Source organism: Nothoprocta perdicaria, unplaced genomic scaffold, assembly GCF_003342845.1.
Source record: "Nothoprocta perdicaria isolate Ctin4 unplaced genomic scaffold, notPer1 scaffold_39, whole genome shotgun sequence".
In the NCBI taxonomy this organism is placed as follows: Eukaryota; Metazoa; Chordata; class Aves; order Tinamiformes; family Tinamidae; genus Nothoprocta; species Nothoprocta perdicaria.
Genome location: NW_020455632.1, coordinates 3,431,950 through 3,449,340, shown reverse-complemented (window position 1 = coordinate 3,449,340; position 17,391 = coordinate 3,431,950).

Genomic DNA, 17,391 nt, shown 5'->3' with positions numbered 1-17,391 from the left:
GAACTAGTGACATTTATAGATGAGTATTTTTTTCAAGTTCAACTTTTATATTTGGCAGGCAAACATATTGACAATGTTTTTACAAAAGCTAGTCCCCTCTTCTTCAATCAGATATGGCCACTCTTTACTCTTTGCTTGTTTTTCTTAGTCTTTTGGTTATTCTGTGATTGTCATTCTGAGAATCTTCAAGTACAGTTTAAATGATCCTTCAAATTAACAAAATTTGTAATTCTACAAGTTAGAATATAGAGAACTGGCTTTATGCTTCAGAGCCTCAAGTGGTTCTCAGAGGACCTGGAAAGAATTTGTCTTCTTTCCCATCCTTTCGTTACACTTACAGGGATGAAGTTATGAGATAAAGGAGGTGCCCTTTTTCTTGTCCTTGCTTTAGATTTTGTTAACTAATGGCCAGACTGGAGATACTGACTCTTACGTTAGTCATACTCTGTCTGTGAGAGRGAACTCATTCGGTGAGAGAGAATGGCCTTGGTTTACATGACTGTAAGTTAATTCAATTTAAGTTGCAAAAAGGATAAACAGAAGTATATCCATTGACCAAGTTATTAATATTCCAAAGACAAATTTGGAGAAATTAAGGAAATTACTAAAACCATCTGGACTGAGGACCCTAGAGAGGGGAGGTGATGGGTTTCTTTAAATCAAAGATCCTAAAATTATCGAAATGAGCTTTTCAAAATTGGAGGGAAGGGCAATATGAGGAGTAAATGGAAAATTAATGATGTTTGGGTGAAAAAAAAAAAAAGAAAAAGACCGACAAATAGAGACAGCTATAAGACAGCTCAGGAAAGACAGATATAAAATGAGAACTCCTGAGAGGTGAGATAAGTTAAATGTGACAGATATGAAATAACAATTCAGAAAAAATAAGAATTTGCCCACATGAATAAAACAAGAAAGAAGTGAGGACTAAAACCAAGAATAACCTAAATATAGTTCCCATAAAAACAAAAAAATCCTCACTTAAGCATTTAATGTAGGACTTGAGCAGGATTTAGACCCACAAATCAGCTGCCTTCCTAACCCTGTAGGGATTTGCTTGGTTTCAAGGTTCTCTTGGTATCTGGAGTTCTGCACGCACTGTCATAGGAGCCTCTATATATATATATATATATATATATATATATATATGTATTTCTAAACACAGACACACAGAAATTCAGGTCTAGGAGAGATTTTCAGAACAGGCCTGATGTCTACCAGTGAAGGGACATTCCACACAAAATTTCATGGCAATATACACCTTTTATGTCATGAGCTAGTTAGAGCTCAGGAGGGCAATTTTGTCTGCATGCTCTTTGTTACTTTTCTTGCGTGCTCTTGTTTGCAAGTGGCTGCACAAATCGTCATTTAGGAAGAATTACCAAGGTACAGATTATATGAGGCAAACAAGTTGTCTCAAGATGGCACTTGACAGTGTAAATACAACAAAAAGTAATGTACTGCAATTCCTACAGTGGAAAAAAGAAGCAGAGGCAGTAGGGAAGCTGCAAAAATACACAGGAGTTGATTAGATAATATCGGCAGAGCCACAGACTACACATGGCATCAGGACCATAGAAACAAGAGTAAAGGGTAGAGAGCTACTGTACAGAGTAAGAGAAGTTGAGTTTTTGACCACTACARTACAGTTAGGACATAAAGAGGTGAGCAAGTAGTAAAAACACATTGCTGTGGTTGGCTAAATCCCTGCTCAAATCCCTTCTGAGTGTTGCAATATGAACCTTATTCTGCTGTCATTTCAGGAGATTTACTAATTAGCATTTCTGTGGCAGTATTTAGAAGGCAGTGCAGATAAACTGCACTTTCCTTGCTCTTGCTGCTCCTATCCGCTTGCTTCTRGTAGCTGAATTTGAATGAGCATTTGAGGAGATCTTATTCCCAGTGCTTTGCTTGCTATCAAGGGAGAGTGAGGCAGAACCATTTACACTGGCTCCAAATGTATGTGATATCAACGGTGTACAAGAAGGACTTCTAAGGACTTGGATAAGAGTGCATGGAATATAYGGGGTCACTGGGATATATGTGCAGAGAAAAAGAGTGATTAAGACTGAATTCTGATTGAGATGACCTGTAATCACTCATAAGACTGCAAGGTTCTCCAGAGCTCACTGATTTTGTATTGAAATTTTACTTTTCTCTGTCCAGTTGGAGAAATACCAGGCCGCTCAGTTGTTATTTACTATAAAGTGTTTGGAGAACAGAAATTCATGAAATGTATTGTGAACCAGCAAGACCTCCTAAGACATGGCATTGTATCCCTCTCTGTTCAACAGCCTGGGAAGTCTTAATGCTTCCTGTCACATTATGCTTCTTGTATGATTTATAAATCATTTCTGGATGCAAAATATTCTTTGGTGCCTAGGCCCTGTTCTCAGGAATGTGTGCTCAAGCCAGTTCCCCAAAATATAAAACACTCGAATGACTCCCCTTTTGGTTCATTGCCAGTTGCAGTACAATTTCAAAGCTTCAAAAGCAAGTCCTACATATCGAAATGCAGCTATGCAGATTATCATCTGGAAAACATGAAGATTGCTTCACTGGAAGGGGGGGGGGGATTGCAAAAAAGGGTGAAAGCAATTTTCTGTGTTTCCATGCTGATTTGAATCAAGAAATTGAGCTAAGCTGCCGTTTACTCTYGCTTAGGGCAGAAGAGCTGGAGCATCAAGGGAAAAGAGCGCAGAGTAGCTTCTCTTGTATTTCCAACGTTAAGGAAGTACCACTGGATGCTCCCAGAGAGCAACCAGGACCCAGTGCCCAAAACAACAAAGAAAGGAGGTCTCAGGTCCTTCCTCTTTCCACCCTCTGCCCCTCAGGCAAATCTACCTCTCAACTGAGAGGCAGATAAAGCTGCTAACACCTGATGAAACCTGTGCAGACCAGCAGGAGTTTGGGAGCTGCAGTTTYCCTGGGCATTGCACCTCTGCTCACTCACTGTGGGCAGGGTTGGGATGCCACCTCCCAGCCCCAGGAGAAGACTTCTCAATCAATTGCAAACCAGCCTAAGCACCTTCACCAGAGCAATCTTAGTGCTATTTCATCAGGACAATATGTAATTGTTTGTGTTGCTGGAGGGCTCCATCACCTCCTTCATTAAGATGCAAATTTTTCATTAATTAAAATTGCTCTGAATATTTGCACAATTTATGACCAAATCACATAGTCCAGCAACCTCCAGACTGGGGAGGGGCAGCATAAGAGCTTTGAAACTGCTGAAATAAATCCTTATCTCAAAACACTGGGGATGTTTTATCTGATAAGGGAGGTTCTTACTGGATTTTCAAAATTAATTGGTTCTCCATATATTGGAATGCACATGAGGCAAAAAGGCCTGCAGCAGTTTTATCCTTACAGATAAATGTACCATCTAATCCTATTCACCCACAGGAAAAAGGAAGAAAAACAAAAATCCCTAGCCTCTGCTCTAATATAGCAGTAAGCTACTGATCTCAGTTCTGCTCAACTCTTCTTTCCTAATCAGAAACTACATATTTCCCTAGATAGCTGATCTGCACTTACGGCACTAGGAACATGGCTACAGGGATCTCTCAGTAGCTGTTTCGATTAGAATAAATTACCTCGGTCCTAATTTGCCAGTAATGGTAAAATATCTCTTGTGATGCTTTGGGGGTGAGCTGCTCTGCTCCTCCATGGCAAGACGAGCACATGCCAGATGGCTGTGGCTCTGATTTCCATGCATTAAACTGTGACCTCTCTGCCTGCTTGCTCCTCTGCCAGCTTAAAGAGATGGAACAGAGCCGGGGAGCTGAGGCTCAGCAGCTTGGGGCCACCTCACTCCCTGACTGCTGTAGAATCAGTGCTGGGAAGATGAACTAGCTGGCGTTGGAAACCTCTAYGCAATCCATTGAAATGCTCATGGTCGTGTTTGCATCTTGGTAAGGTGCACCTTGCTGTACTAGAACTCATATGCTCTGTCGCAGATGAGGGGCATGTGGGACTTCCCTGGTGTAACAGGCCTGGAATAAAAGGTGAGGTTGAGGGAAGTCATCCTGGGCTGTACCCACCAGCCTTCCCCTTGCGAAGCTAAATAAAGGACAACTGAGGGAGGCAGCTCTTGACAGAGCCCCGGGCCCGGTGCCGGTCTGGGCAGTGAGGCGAGCGCTYGGACAATGCCTGGGAAGAGGACAGGGGTTGGGCTGGCACAGCACGTGTTCCCAAGCCAGCTTTTCGCAAGCTGCCTGGCTTCATTTCCTCTCATGTCTGTGGTCCAAGTTTCTGGTTCTGTTTATCTTCCTCTGGCCAGGATAATCGTATGTACCACGTTCCAGTAACGTCTGCCCAGGGTCTATTTCTGGTACAGATATAAATCAATAGGAATTTGAAGGTAAATTTTGTTAATCATTATAAAGCTAGCATAAATTGTGCCAGCATCAAGCCTCTTGAGGCATTGCTAATGACTCCTGGAGAGACTCTGTGTGTGTGTGTGCGCAAGCAAGAGGAAGGAAGGCAAGAATTCAAATTATAGTTATCATTTATATTGCAGTTCTACCCTAAAGACCTCTGTCCAAGAGGAGGTAGGGTTTCTATAACACCAGGCATTGTACAYGCTGTCAGCAAAGTGAAAGTCCCTTCTATAAAAGCCCTATCTCTCTTTTGGTGACAAATACAACAGGTGAATGAGCTAAATCTGTGTGGAAGCTGATAAATATAGACTCATGCCTTTTCTCAGCTTCAGTGTGGGCACAGAGTTACAGCCCAAATCGGGCATGACTTTCTGCAGTTTATGGCGTTGCTAGATTTGCTCCATTATTTACTCACAGTGACCAAAAGTGTGTATTAATTTCTGTCAGGCAAGGCTCTTTATGGCTACTTGTAGATTGAATAATTTTCTATCTCACTGAAGGTAAATCATGTTCTGGAATTCAATATCATCTGAGATGTGGAAAGTAAGATAGTTTCCACATTCACAGCCCTAGTAGTTAAGTGTTAAATAAATGAAAAATGATTTGTTTTTCATCGGGTTGAATTATTCCAAGATTTCAGGAAAAAAAATCCTGATAGGTTCAAAGCTATAAATAGYCCTACTGCATATACTTGGATCAATGTTACATTCCACTGGGTACTTGTAAGTAAAAGGATCAAGAGAATGTTAAACTTGTAAAATTTAGTCCCTTGGATGGATGTGATRTGTTAGTAGAAGCAAGGCACATACCATATATGATTTCAACTAGCCACCAAAGATTTATATCATCTCCCAGCATCCCTGTCCTGTTGGCACCGTATGTTTACATAGACTTCAAGATTTTTATTATAAATTAAAGGTCCATTTCATCTCTCTTTACTTGGATCTAGTAGATGATTTCCTTAAGGGTATCAAGAATAATTCACACTCCCATTTAAATCCTGGGTATATTTTCAAGCAAAATCTCAGTTATGTTCTTTTTTTCCTAGCAAGGAACAGGATTTCTGAAATTAGAGAAGGGAATATTAGCTGGCCACCTAATTTCCATATGTGTTGTGGTAAAACTTTCGTATGTAAAACTTGTCTAAAAATTTTCATTTGCATGATACTATACAAACATCTCATCATTCAAGTTGGGTGTAAAACAGCTCCCCCGCCTAAATCATTGCCAAGAATTCAGGGATGTTCCCCTTCTACAGCACGAATAGATCTGGAAAGCTGTAAAAAGGACAGACTAAGAGAGGAAGCATCAGCCTTCAGGTGCCTGGGAAATGAGGTCGCCATGAGAGCTGCACTACCCACACGTCCCAGCTCCCTTGCTGTCAACACTGCTTGTGTCTTCTGCTCTGGTTTCACSCATATGCTATGTCCTGGGCTTTGGAAAGCTCTGCATGTGAGACTCCTACTCAAACCTGCACATTCCCACTAGCATTTTTAGTGGAAGGAATATACATTTTCCTGAAAAACATCTTCTTTCACTTAGAAATCCCTGGCTAGCTCTGCTCTGATTCCTCACACATCTTGGAAATAGCTGAAAATCCTTATCCTTCTTTTGCAGAGAGAGGACAGGAAGGGCAGATGGTGCCTTTGTAAGGAGCACAGGAGGCCAGCACRGGCTGGTGCCCAATCCCGTCCTGCCTCTTGTCCCATCCCAGGAGGCAGACCTCCTGTGGCACACATGGACACAGTGGAGCACAGCTGATTCTGCGTCTTGGTAGGGCAATGAGCTTGGTGCCCTTGCTCTGAGCATGCAAGGCAGTACCATTTTGGCTAYCTGTCCCTTGCAGCTGAGGGGATGCAAGCTGTAATTTGTCACCAATAGAGGAAAACATGTGGAAGGTTTTTCCTGATGCTCCTTGACGTTGCAGCAGTGGGCTGCAAAGGGGACAGCAGGACCCACCAGTCCAGAAATACGGAGTCCCCCTTTATCCTCTGCGGAGAATTTTGATGTATCCATAGAAGGATATTATATGAACATACCATTGGGTAGCTGTGGTGGTGAAAATAAAATTATATGCTCCGAGGAGACGGGATTGTTGTGGTTAACCTATGTACAACCCATGTTATTAAGCAGTTCCTGTCCATAGTGAGGATTGCAGTGTATTTAACATCACCTAAACTCCAAGGGATTGTCTTCCAAGGTGATGCTGCCTTCGAGTGTAACCTGGTATTTTGTGAGTTTGTCACTTCTCCTTCCCTCCTGGGCTGCTCGTAGTTCAGATATCCCAAGGACAGAAATGCAGACTTTTAGGTATACCTACATTAGTGGGCATAAGGCCATCAGCTTGTTCATTAATGTTCTCTCCTAGCCTTGGAGCCAAGCTGGACACATCCAACCAGCCTCCAGCCCCTGCTAAATCCTGAAATGCTCCCAGGAATTGCTGGGGAAGGGCTGGTGACTCAGAGCAAAGACATGCTGTGGCAGTGCTCCAGCTTGCACGTGAGATCAGGTCTTGGGGCCTGAACCTGCAAACCTGGACCCATATAATTAATTTTCTAATATGGATGTAACCTCCATTTTCTCCAAGGGGAAGGAGCGGAAACAGGAAAAACTCCTCACTTATTTACATAGACTGTAATGATGCTTACCCAAAATGCCATCTAATAATATATTACCTTGGCTGGAATCTGTATAGGTTTTGATTTCACAAGTGATAAGAGAGTCTTGACATCACAGGTTTTGTGAAAGGGCATGTAAAAACATCAGATAGCAAAAGGCATCATCCTGGTGGCCCTGATCTGTGCTTCATGCACAGACTCTGTGCTTTTGAGGAGGGCCATGTTATCTATTAACATTTCTCAGGGAACATGTCTCATGTCTCAGGGAATGGGGTGACTTAAAGCAACGATCTTCCGAGTTTTCATAGAAATTCTCTGCATCGGAATGGGAGTCGTTTTGTTGGTGGAAGTGGGATACTCTATTGGCATCAAGGCAGAGCCAGATTCCCATTTATTTGTCTATGACTATCAGCATGGCCAGAGAAGCTTTATTTTAATTCCTTAAAGGCTGGAGTGAAAGTCCAAATAATAATTACATATCTGATTTAGAAAAGGACCCTCAGACAGCGGTGTAACCTGTCTGCTAGTCAGATTAGTAGATAGCTGTGCTAAATTCTGTAGGATTATTTGCAATTTATCTTGCCAAAAGTAAGAGAAAAGTACATATTTGCAGACTGAAGTAGAGTGACTACATTAGTCAATGCTTAGGCACACTGGCCTGACAGCTCGTCACGTGCACATCCCTGTGCCTGTCTGCACGGGGCTGCTCCCAGGACCCCTGGGCACGCAGGCAGGTGCACACTCCTTTGTTTATCTCTCATAACTTGAAGAATCCCTTCAGATCTCAAAACTGGCACGGTTTCAGGAAAAGCATTTAACCTTAACACTGGTGATGGGGGAACAGGGCTTTGCAACAAAAGAGAATTTATTCCACCTTTGACAGTATGCTTCAAGTAACTCAGCTCAGTTTAATTTTTGATCACACATCTCTTTAAAGATTTAAAATGATCATTTTAGATGATTTGTGATGGTTCTGCCCACTCATGTTTCTGTCACACTGGCTGCATCTATACCAGCAAGATAAACACTGCCCTGAYTCTCTTCACTTGCCCCTTGGACCCTGGTCATTTGGTCCTTGGTTCATGCTAACTGCTGAACTGGGCCTGAGTGTTGTTTGAGAGAGCACCAGTTGATCCCAGACAAAACTCTGTCCTAGCAGCTTAACAGCATGGCAGCGTTTGGCTCTTCAGCAGAGATGGAGCCAGCAATATCTGAAATGGTAAACATGGTTCTGGACACAGAGCAGGAGGCAGCTCCATGCAGGGCAGCTGGCACAGGGCAGCTCCCCATCTCCCAAATCTTCACCCAGAAAACTTGCTCAGAGACAGGATTTGAATTGATGTAACTTAAGTGACTCTCTTCTAAGAGTTACATGTAGCTGGAGAGATCTAATCTCAAATATAACAATTTCAATAGGGCTTTGTGAGTCTCACCTCTTGGTGTGTCTGCACATAAGAAATACATCTGCCGTCACATATGAAATGTATGGAAGATGCTGGAGTTGAAACAATGCCCACTACAACCTTATAGGAACAAAACTTATCTTTTTATCACATTTCTACTTCTACTTTTTGCTGCAAAGACCCAAATGGCTTCATTATACAAAATAAGAACACACAGTCWCTCCTTGAAGTGCTATTCATGCTGGAGGCTGTCAGCATTTTTCCCCTTGGAGCAAAGTGCTAAGATGAAAATTACCTGGTGATCCTAATTCTGCTAATGAGTGAATACGTTTGGCTCCTGCCAATTTATGGGAGCTATGACTTCATGACCTTGGCACATGCTCCAGAGAAAGTGAGTTTGGAACAGAAATCAGGAGTTACACATTGAAAAAGAAAATGATTCAATATTTTTTTAATTTCATCTGACATTTAGCAATCATAGCTTTCCATTTGAGTAATAAATGAGTTTGTCCTTTTCAGCAAAACTTCTGTGGACATATTATTCCCTTTATGGTGTATTTTGCTGAATTCAAGATGTTGCTGTTTATTCAAGACAAAGTTCATCCAAAGAAGGGTCAAGAATTAAAAAAGGAGAGTTGTTGAAAGCAAAAAAAAAAAGTGTTTTTAGTCTTTGTTAGTTTGTTAGTCTTCACTTAGTGTGTCAAGGTATTACTGTTGTATGGAGCTCTGAGTTAAATTATGGCAATGAAGTGAATCAATCTGGTGAAAATAACTGCCAGTGCCTTGCTTCCCTCTCTAGCCTTTTTAATGTGAGGTTGCAGAATAGTATGTGATCTGTGAGAGGAGAAACAAGTGAGCACAAACTGAGATAGCCAGCTTGGGAGACATCAGCATCTTCTCTCATGAGATGGTGAAAGAAGCAATCTGCTGCTTATCTCAGCTTACTCCTCATGTAAGTGCAGCTCTCTATGGGCAGAAGGGAACAGCCAGAGGAAACACATGATTAAATGATCTTAAGTTATGTCTAATTATTTCTGTCTCAGAAGGGGACTGCAGTGCATCAGGTACTAAAAATGAAAATCTCACCCACACCACAGGAGTTCCAGCCCAGAACACAGCACCCTGAGCACTGCCTACAGACAGAGAACATGAAGCCCACATCAGGTTTCCTTGGGAAGTATAGAAGCAGCACTTGCATCTGACTGGCTTTTAATCTCAGTGATGCTTTCTGGTCAGGAGGAGACAGGCTGGACCTTTGGGGTCATGCAACTTTCCTTCAGGTGGGATGGGAGTGGGGAGAGATGCGAGAAGTTGCGTGGCTATAGGGCAAAACACAAGACGGGTCCTTCCCACTCCTGCAGGGAACATTTCTCACTGCCCACAACAGCTTCGGTGCCTGCAGGTGCTGCTGCCCCAACCCATGCATGTTCTCTGCCCCGGGGGAAAGAGGCTCCATCCTCCTGCATTGAGGGAGCTGCTGTGCCACGTGGCTGCAAGGATGACCCTGCAACCACCCAGGCATCAGTGAGGCAGACGTAGGATGACTCTGAATAGCACCCAGGTAACTGGGGCCCCCAAAGGCTTGGGAGCAGGAGTGGGAGGATGGCTTAAAGCTGTATCTAGTCCTCTGGCATAACTAAACTGAACGTGTAGGTTTGCCTCCAGTTCTTCATGATGGGAAGGAGAATAAGCACAAAATCTTGCAGGGGTTGGATATGCACATGAGCAGCTTACTACCTGCTGTCACTAGCTGGAGGCTGCTGAGATATTTAGGRGCTCATTTGAACTAGTGACATGTTCAAATCCACATTCAGCCTTTTATCCCTGCCAGGTGGATTATCTGGCCCCAGCATGGAGAGCTTTYAAATGAGAAATGTGCACATGTCCAACCTGCCTACCAGCCCCTGAGCTGGCAGGGTGAGGGACGGGGGTGGAGAGATGATCTTCTACATGACCAAGGGGCAATGGACCAAGCTAAGTGTCKAAAATCTCCCTCATCCCTTAGAGGTAGAAGGAAAGGTGCATGACACCATGTCTGAAGACAGCTTCCTTGATCAGGAAATGAGCAGCAATACAAAGTTAACACAAAGCAGAGAAAAGGGGCTGTTTTTCCCTGGCATTTCTGAACTACCTCTCACTTACGGAGCCTTAGGAGAGGCTCTATGAGATGCCACAAGGTTAGTTGGCTTTCCAGGAGGGCAGGCCACTTGGTCTGATAACTGATAACRCTGATAACAGACCCATGTGCTGTCTGGAGGGCTGCCTGTGTTGTGGGTTCACAAATTTGCTGCCGTTCCTTAGCAGCTTTGCAACCGGGAGCTGAATCCAGTCTTGTGTCCTTGTGGCCATGTGAGACATATCTGGGAGAAGGGGAGGACATGTCACTGCCAGGAGCAATCACTTCAAAGGAGCAGAGCTAAAGAGCAAACCAAAGGCTGTAAAATGCAACAATTACTTGTGCTGAACCAGGAGATTTTGTTTCAAGTATTTTTGCCCCTGCTTGTGCAGAGGTTTGAACTTTCCTCCCTCGGGGACATCTTTTCCCCGCTCAGAAGCTGTAGCGCTAATCGGTCATCGACCTCATGAGCTCTGTTCCCTGCCACAGGACTGTCCCTCACTGCTGGAACGGTGACTTGACAGCTCCCCAGGGCTGCTGCTTCCCACAGGTTCAGTACCTCCTTAATTAAACACTCACTGGAGATCAAATTGATTTTTTCCTCTTTGGTTTGGCTGCTGTGGGAAGGGCTAAGGGGAATCAACCTCCTCTTTGCTTATTACCATGAATATTTACTATGGACACAGCCTAATCTCACTTTTATGCAAACAGATCAATATTTGCTTTTCACCATTTTGAAACCTGCTGTTATCATTCCTGGTACTGCAATTAATAATTATTGATGTTAGCAGCCAGTGATTTGGCTATATGTTAGCACCCAGTGATTTGGATATATTCTTCTTCAAATCAGAAAAGTTGGTTTACCCCAGGAGAGAAGTTGTCCTGACATGTTTTCCTATTTATACCAAATTTGAAGTTACAATCAAGATAGAAAAGAAATGATGTACGTCAAAGTAACTGTGTAAGGTCAAACAAAATTCACCAAAAGGGATGGAGGGAAAGTTCATTTTAGGGAGAGGACTGCTAACAAGGCTGGATTATTGCTCTCCCCTTGCCTGACTGGTTGAACCTCCATATCTCAAGCTTCTTAAAATACAAAGTTATTCATGCTTCTTTACGTTGCAGTCTCTGCTAGGAACAATAATGGAGCTCTGCATTACTCCTTTGGTGTTTGCCATGTGGAAATAACATAGCAATAGGCAGACTCTGCTCCTCAAAGCAGGAGGAGAAGGGACACACCTGTGGCTATGCAAGGAGTCTGCCCATTCAGTTAACAGCCATGCAGCAGAGCTGCTGGGCAGCCTGTAGCACCACCACAACTTGCGTGTATTTTGGAGCTGTGTCTGCAGCCTGTGACAGTCCATGGTGGAAGAGAGAGCCTGGTCCACTGACAACTTCCAGGTGTGATAGTAGTGGGTCAGTCCAGCAACTGGAGCTTGGACACACATATTCTGATGACTTCCCTCTATAGCATGCAGTACTCAACTAATAATCACTAATAATACCTACCTCCAACTAATAATACAAGTAGCAATACTACGGATGATGATGTCCTGATGTCACATCAAAGCATAATATGGTGGCTAAGCTGGTGTCCTTGCTCTGCTAAATATTATCCATGACCCATGTGCAGCACATTGTCCCCTTTCATCTCACATTGCTTGTGTTCCACAAAGAATGAACATCACGTTCATGTTATGCTGCTGTGTCGGATGGTGCCAATGGCTGTGAGATAATATGGCCTGGATGTAAGGCCTTCCTAAGAGGTCCTGCTCTTAGGAATAGGAACAAATGTTGTGTACATGCCTGGGGGTGCCAACCAGGGCAACATCAGCTCACCTTTGAAGTTCATGTTGCCGCTTCCCCTGACTAGCCAACCCGCACAGTGACTTCTGGTGCAGCATGTCATTAGCAGGTATTTTAATACCATGAAGTCAGCAACATGACTAATCAGAGAGGGACTCCCAAAACTTCACATGGGATCCCCAAATTATCCAGTCACACCAATGAAAGACAGATATTCTGACCCATGGGTTTTCCCCAATTGAACCACAGAGAGAAGGACAGCGGTGTTGCCCCACACCCTGTGCGCTCTGTCATAGAGCTGCCCAGGAAGAACAACATGGGCCTAACCATTAACCAGAGCTGTCCTGGAGCTGGGATCCCTCTAGTGACCAGAGGCTCGATCTGAGAAGCCACTGCACTTCTCAGCTGGAATAAACCATACTATTTGATGTTTAACAAGAAGAGATAAACACAGATTACAAGGCTGTCTGAGATCTATGTACATACACTGTTTTGACAGCAGAAATTATAAACAGATCATTTTTATTGACCTGTGGCCCACAATGTGTTTGAAAGTAATTTCTGCCTTTTATCAGAGGAGTCAGTGGTGGAAAACATTGCTTGCAAGGAAAATGTTGCCTCAGTCATCTCTTGCCCAATGTTTCATTTCCTAATTCTGATTAACCAAGCTTATACTCATACTTCCCTGGCACTACCTGAGTGTGAGTCCCTGTTCTGCTGCCACTGACTGTTTTGATGGGTCCTGACTGGTTAGTCAATGCCAAAATATCCATGGTGGACTGACAAAAGGAGGATGACAGTCTGTCAGCACAAACCATGAGAGTCACACATGTCAGCCCATTGCACAATGTTTTTATAGTTGGTAGAGGAACATGGTAGAGACACAAGATGATATAAGGCAATGGGAGGAAAAGCAACTAAGCTTTTTGAAAAAATGATATTTTTTCGTGAACAAGAAGGCCAACGGGATCCTGGGGTGCATTAAGAAGAGCGTCTCCAGCAGGTCAAGGGAGGTGATCGTCCCCTTATACACAACCCTCGTGAGCCAAATCTGGAGTACTGTGTGCAGTTCTGGGCTCCCCAGTACAAGAGGGATGTGGAGCTGCTGGAGAGAGTCCAGYGCAGGGCTACCAGGATGATCAGGGGCCTGGAACATCTGCCCTATGAGCAAAGACTGAGAGAGCTGGGCCTGTTCAGCCTGGAGAAGAGAAGGATGAGGGGGGACCTGATCAGCGTGTATAAATACCTCAAGGGAGGCAGTGAGGAGGAGGGGGCCGGCCTCTTTTCAGTGGTGGCCAGTGATAGAACTAGAGGAAATGGCTGCAAACTGAAGCACCAAAAGGAACTTAAGGAGAAATTTCTTAACAGTGAGGGTGACAGAGCCCTGGAACAGGCTGCCCAGGGAGGTTGTGGAGTCTCCTTCTCTGGAGATCTACAAAACCTGCCTGGATGCAGCCCTGTGGCACGTACTCTGGGTGTCCCTGGGTGAGCARRGGGGTTGGACTAGATGACCTCTGGAGATCCCTTCCAACCTTAAGTATTCTATAATTCTAAGCCACTTTCACTGATAGAAAGGACACTTATTTGGATTGGAGTAAACAGTAAATGTTCAGGAAAAACAAAACAAAACAAACAAACAAACAAACAAAAAACCTTCTAGTACCTCCCTTATCCCATAATTTGGTTACTGGCAGCAATGTGAGAGAACACGGCTTATTTTGCTTTCCTTTGAGTTGCATAATCTCCATTTAAACCATCAGTGGTTAATACTTCCTGTGTGAAGGCAATGGCACTGCTGCATTCATATTGGGCTGAATATGTTTTTTAAATTAGTCAAAGCAAATATCAGAACTYCCTTTGAAAAATGCACCAGAAAAAGGAGAATGGATGACATTTCTTAAGCAGCTCTTTTTACACATGGTCATCTTGAAATATGGTTGCCCAGGGCCAAGGTCCAGCAGATCCCTACAGACTTCTCCCCTGAGGCAAAGCCTTCACTGGACCTATGTCTGTGATTATTCAGCCACTGCTTTTGCTTGCTAGCACTTAGCACCTGAGAAACTGTGTTATGGAAAAATTATTGCAGATCTTTGACTGTTCTGGATCAGTGCCTGCTTCTTGCAGGTGTATTTGTCCTTTGGTATTCCCCCAACACAATCACTGCCAGGGCTGTAACTGGGCTTTCATTGCTGCAGTTTGCAAGAGGAATTAAAGCTGCAGAGCTCACATTAAGACAGGCTGTTTCTCCTACATTGTTCKTAGAGTCGTTCTCATCTGCATGCTATTTTGTTATAAATTTGCATTTGTTGGAGGCATTTATAATAGGAGAATATCTGAGGCCTCTTACCTAATTGTGTCCTGACTGCCTGTTGCTGCTGCCTAAACCCATTGGTCCTGGGACRTGCTAGGACCAGCTTCAAATCCCTAACTGCTGAAATTAAAATACATTCCCTTCCTTTTCAAAGCATTTCATTTTTTTTCTTATCTCCAGACCTGCAAGATGGTCTGAATTAAGCCTTTCTCARTGCTTTTTWGCAAGTATTTCCCTTTCATGCAGTAAAACTGAATTATTGCTAGTATGTCCCCAGGTCTTGGGTGAGTGTTCTCACTACTGCTTGATACAGTAAGTTATTCACAAGTTCATCTTCTGACTAAGTGAGTGTTAAACTGTTGCACTGAGTAGAGCATCTTCAAAGACACAAGACCTTGGCTTCACGACCTACAATATCTAGAGAGAGGACCTCTATAGGTCTCAGCCTCTGAGGAGACAGAGATCTCAGTCTTCCTGACTGCAGGACAGCAAGGAGTGTTAGAGCAAGAGTCCTATAGGCTTTTCTCACAGTGATCAGGATTTTAGAGCACTAGCATGGGTAACCCCACCTGGATCTCTAGGTTTCTTTACCATTTCCACAAGAGGTACCTGACTGCCTTCAAGGCACAAAGCATAGGTCCTCCAGCTCTTCTTGCATTTGCTGCTCTGAATAAGAGCCCCATCCAAAGTGTAGTAAACTCTTTACTTGCCTTTGCAGAGCTGATGTGCTATCCTGGAGCTGAATGGACACCTGAAAATGGGAGTTGCACAACTGCATGCAAAGATCATATCTGTTCTAACAGATAAAATACATCATGGACTTTGCTGTGATCCTGTGATCTGGCTTGGAAGAACTCACAGCTATACTCCTATCCTTGAAACAGGGTAGCTGCAGAGGATCAGCCTGTTGAGAATGGTCCTTTCTCCAAGCTAATCCCAGAGCCCTGTCTGGCAGGCACCTGGGAGAGTGCTGGTTGGTCAAAGGCCAAAGACCACACCAGAAACTCTGTGAGCATGTTATCTATATGGCTGTATTTAATTTGCTGACAAAGACATAGCCTAAATTGTCCACCTGTAGTAATCCATGCAGGAAATACAGTTTAACTCCATCAGACAGAACTAAAAATATTTGCCTCGTCTTGGAGGTGTTGCAATCCCTATGAAGTTCTCCCCCCAGACACGATATGAAGCACAAGAGCTGTTGTTAGCAGAGRGAAGCGAACGTGCAGCATCCCCTTCCAGCTTGGTGCTGATGCCACGGGTCTCTGCGGTGCCGGGGCTTTGTGCATCCTGCTCCCAGATATTTCATGGCTTCTTGAACTCAAAACCAAGCAGTCACACTCTTACAGCAGCATTTTCTGCCTCACTAGCTATAACAAAGTGGAAGCAGCGCAGGAAACATCTGCTCCGGAGCTGACGGCAGCCTGATCCATTAAATGACCAGGGTAAGCAGGCTGGTGCATAACAGAGCAGCATCTGGGAGCAAAACATCATCGTCCCCTAGGAAAGAAAACCGATTCTTAGCCTGGCTTCCCCAAATCCCCTCTGTTTCCCGGCTAAGCCCTGACAATTTCAAACATCCCAGGCATGCGAGGAAACACGGCTGACGTGAGGCAGCTGGGGCCGGCGGAGGACGGAGGCTCAGGAAGTGTGTGCCCCTGGCAATGAAACAGATATTGTGCAGGGAGCGTGTTCTGGGTCATAAAAGGGCTTCCCCAGTGCATGGGCTATCTGAGGCAATTTTCTATTTAAAGTGCTCAGCTGGAGTTTGAGGGAGGGACAGCGGGGCGCAGGGTGAATCATCTATCCTGCCTGAGCACATCTCAAGACAGGAGGTTTCCTGCATTCGGGGAGAAAACAAGATGCTTGTGCTGGCAGGGAACCAAATACAATCCAGCAAGGCCTCGACAAGGTAATCCGTGAAGCAATTTTCATCTGCTATTAATTCCTTACTTTCGAAAAAAAAAGCAGAGGAGCCAGGGGAGTCACCAGGGCTCAGCTCTGCTGCTCACCACAGCAGCCTGCCCTCCTCACAGCCCATTCCAGCTCCAGGCTGGTCCACATCAATCATAAATTGTGCTGCATAAATAATTCACTAGCTGCTCTGCTCATAACAGAGCTGCTGCTTCCAGTTATTCAGTGGGGAAGAAGATTCAAGTTACAAAACACTGGGATTTGTGAATCATGTCTGTACTTAGCGTGCGACACGGACTGCAGGCATGCTTGAAGTACCGTCTGCGATGGGTGAAGGTGTGAAAATGATAAAATATAGGGCAGCATTTGCTGCCTACACCTGTTTAAACCTAGGAATCAATAGCATTGCATTTTTCAGTTGTTCTTAAGGCTACACTTCACATCATTTTGTTCCTTTGGAGTGGCATAAAGGTAGGATTCTCAGCTCTTTTGTCTGTCAAATTTGTCCCTGAATGAGTTCTTGAGCTTTTCAGTGGAAGTAGCCCTAAAAGCGCACAGCAGCAGATTGACAGTGAGGTGCTACCTCTTCGTATGTCTGCAAAACCACTGCATTTTACCAAAACCAAATGCAATGCACTGATTCAACTCTGTTGGTGTTGTTTTGATAAGTTAATTTTTAATGGGCAGCTTTTATGTGGGATCAGMTATTTTTTATTTGTGTCAGATTGAAGGGAAGTATTTCTATCTGACTTTATGTCAGATGGAAGAGAAGTATTAAGTCACCGGGAGTATGTAGGAGAGCCTATCTCAGAAATACAATGTTTGTGAATGCCACTTATTT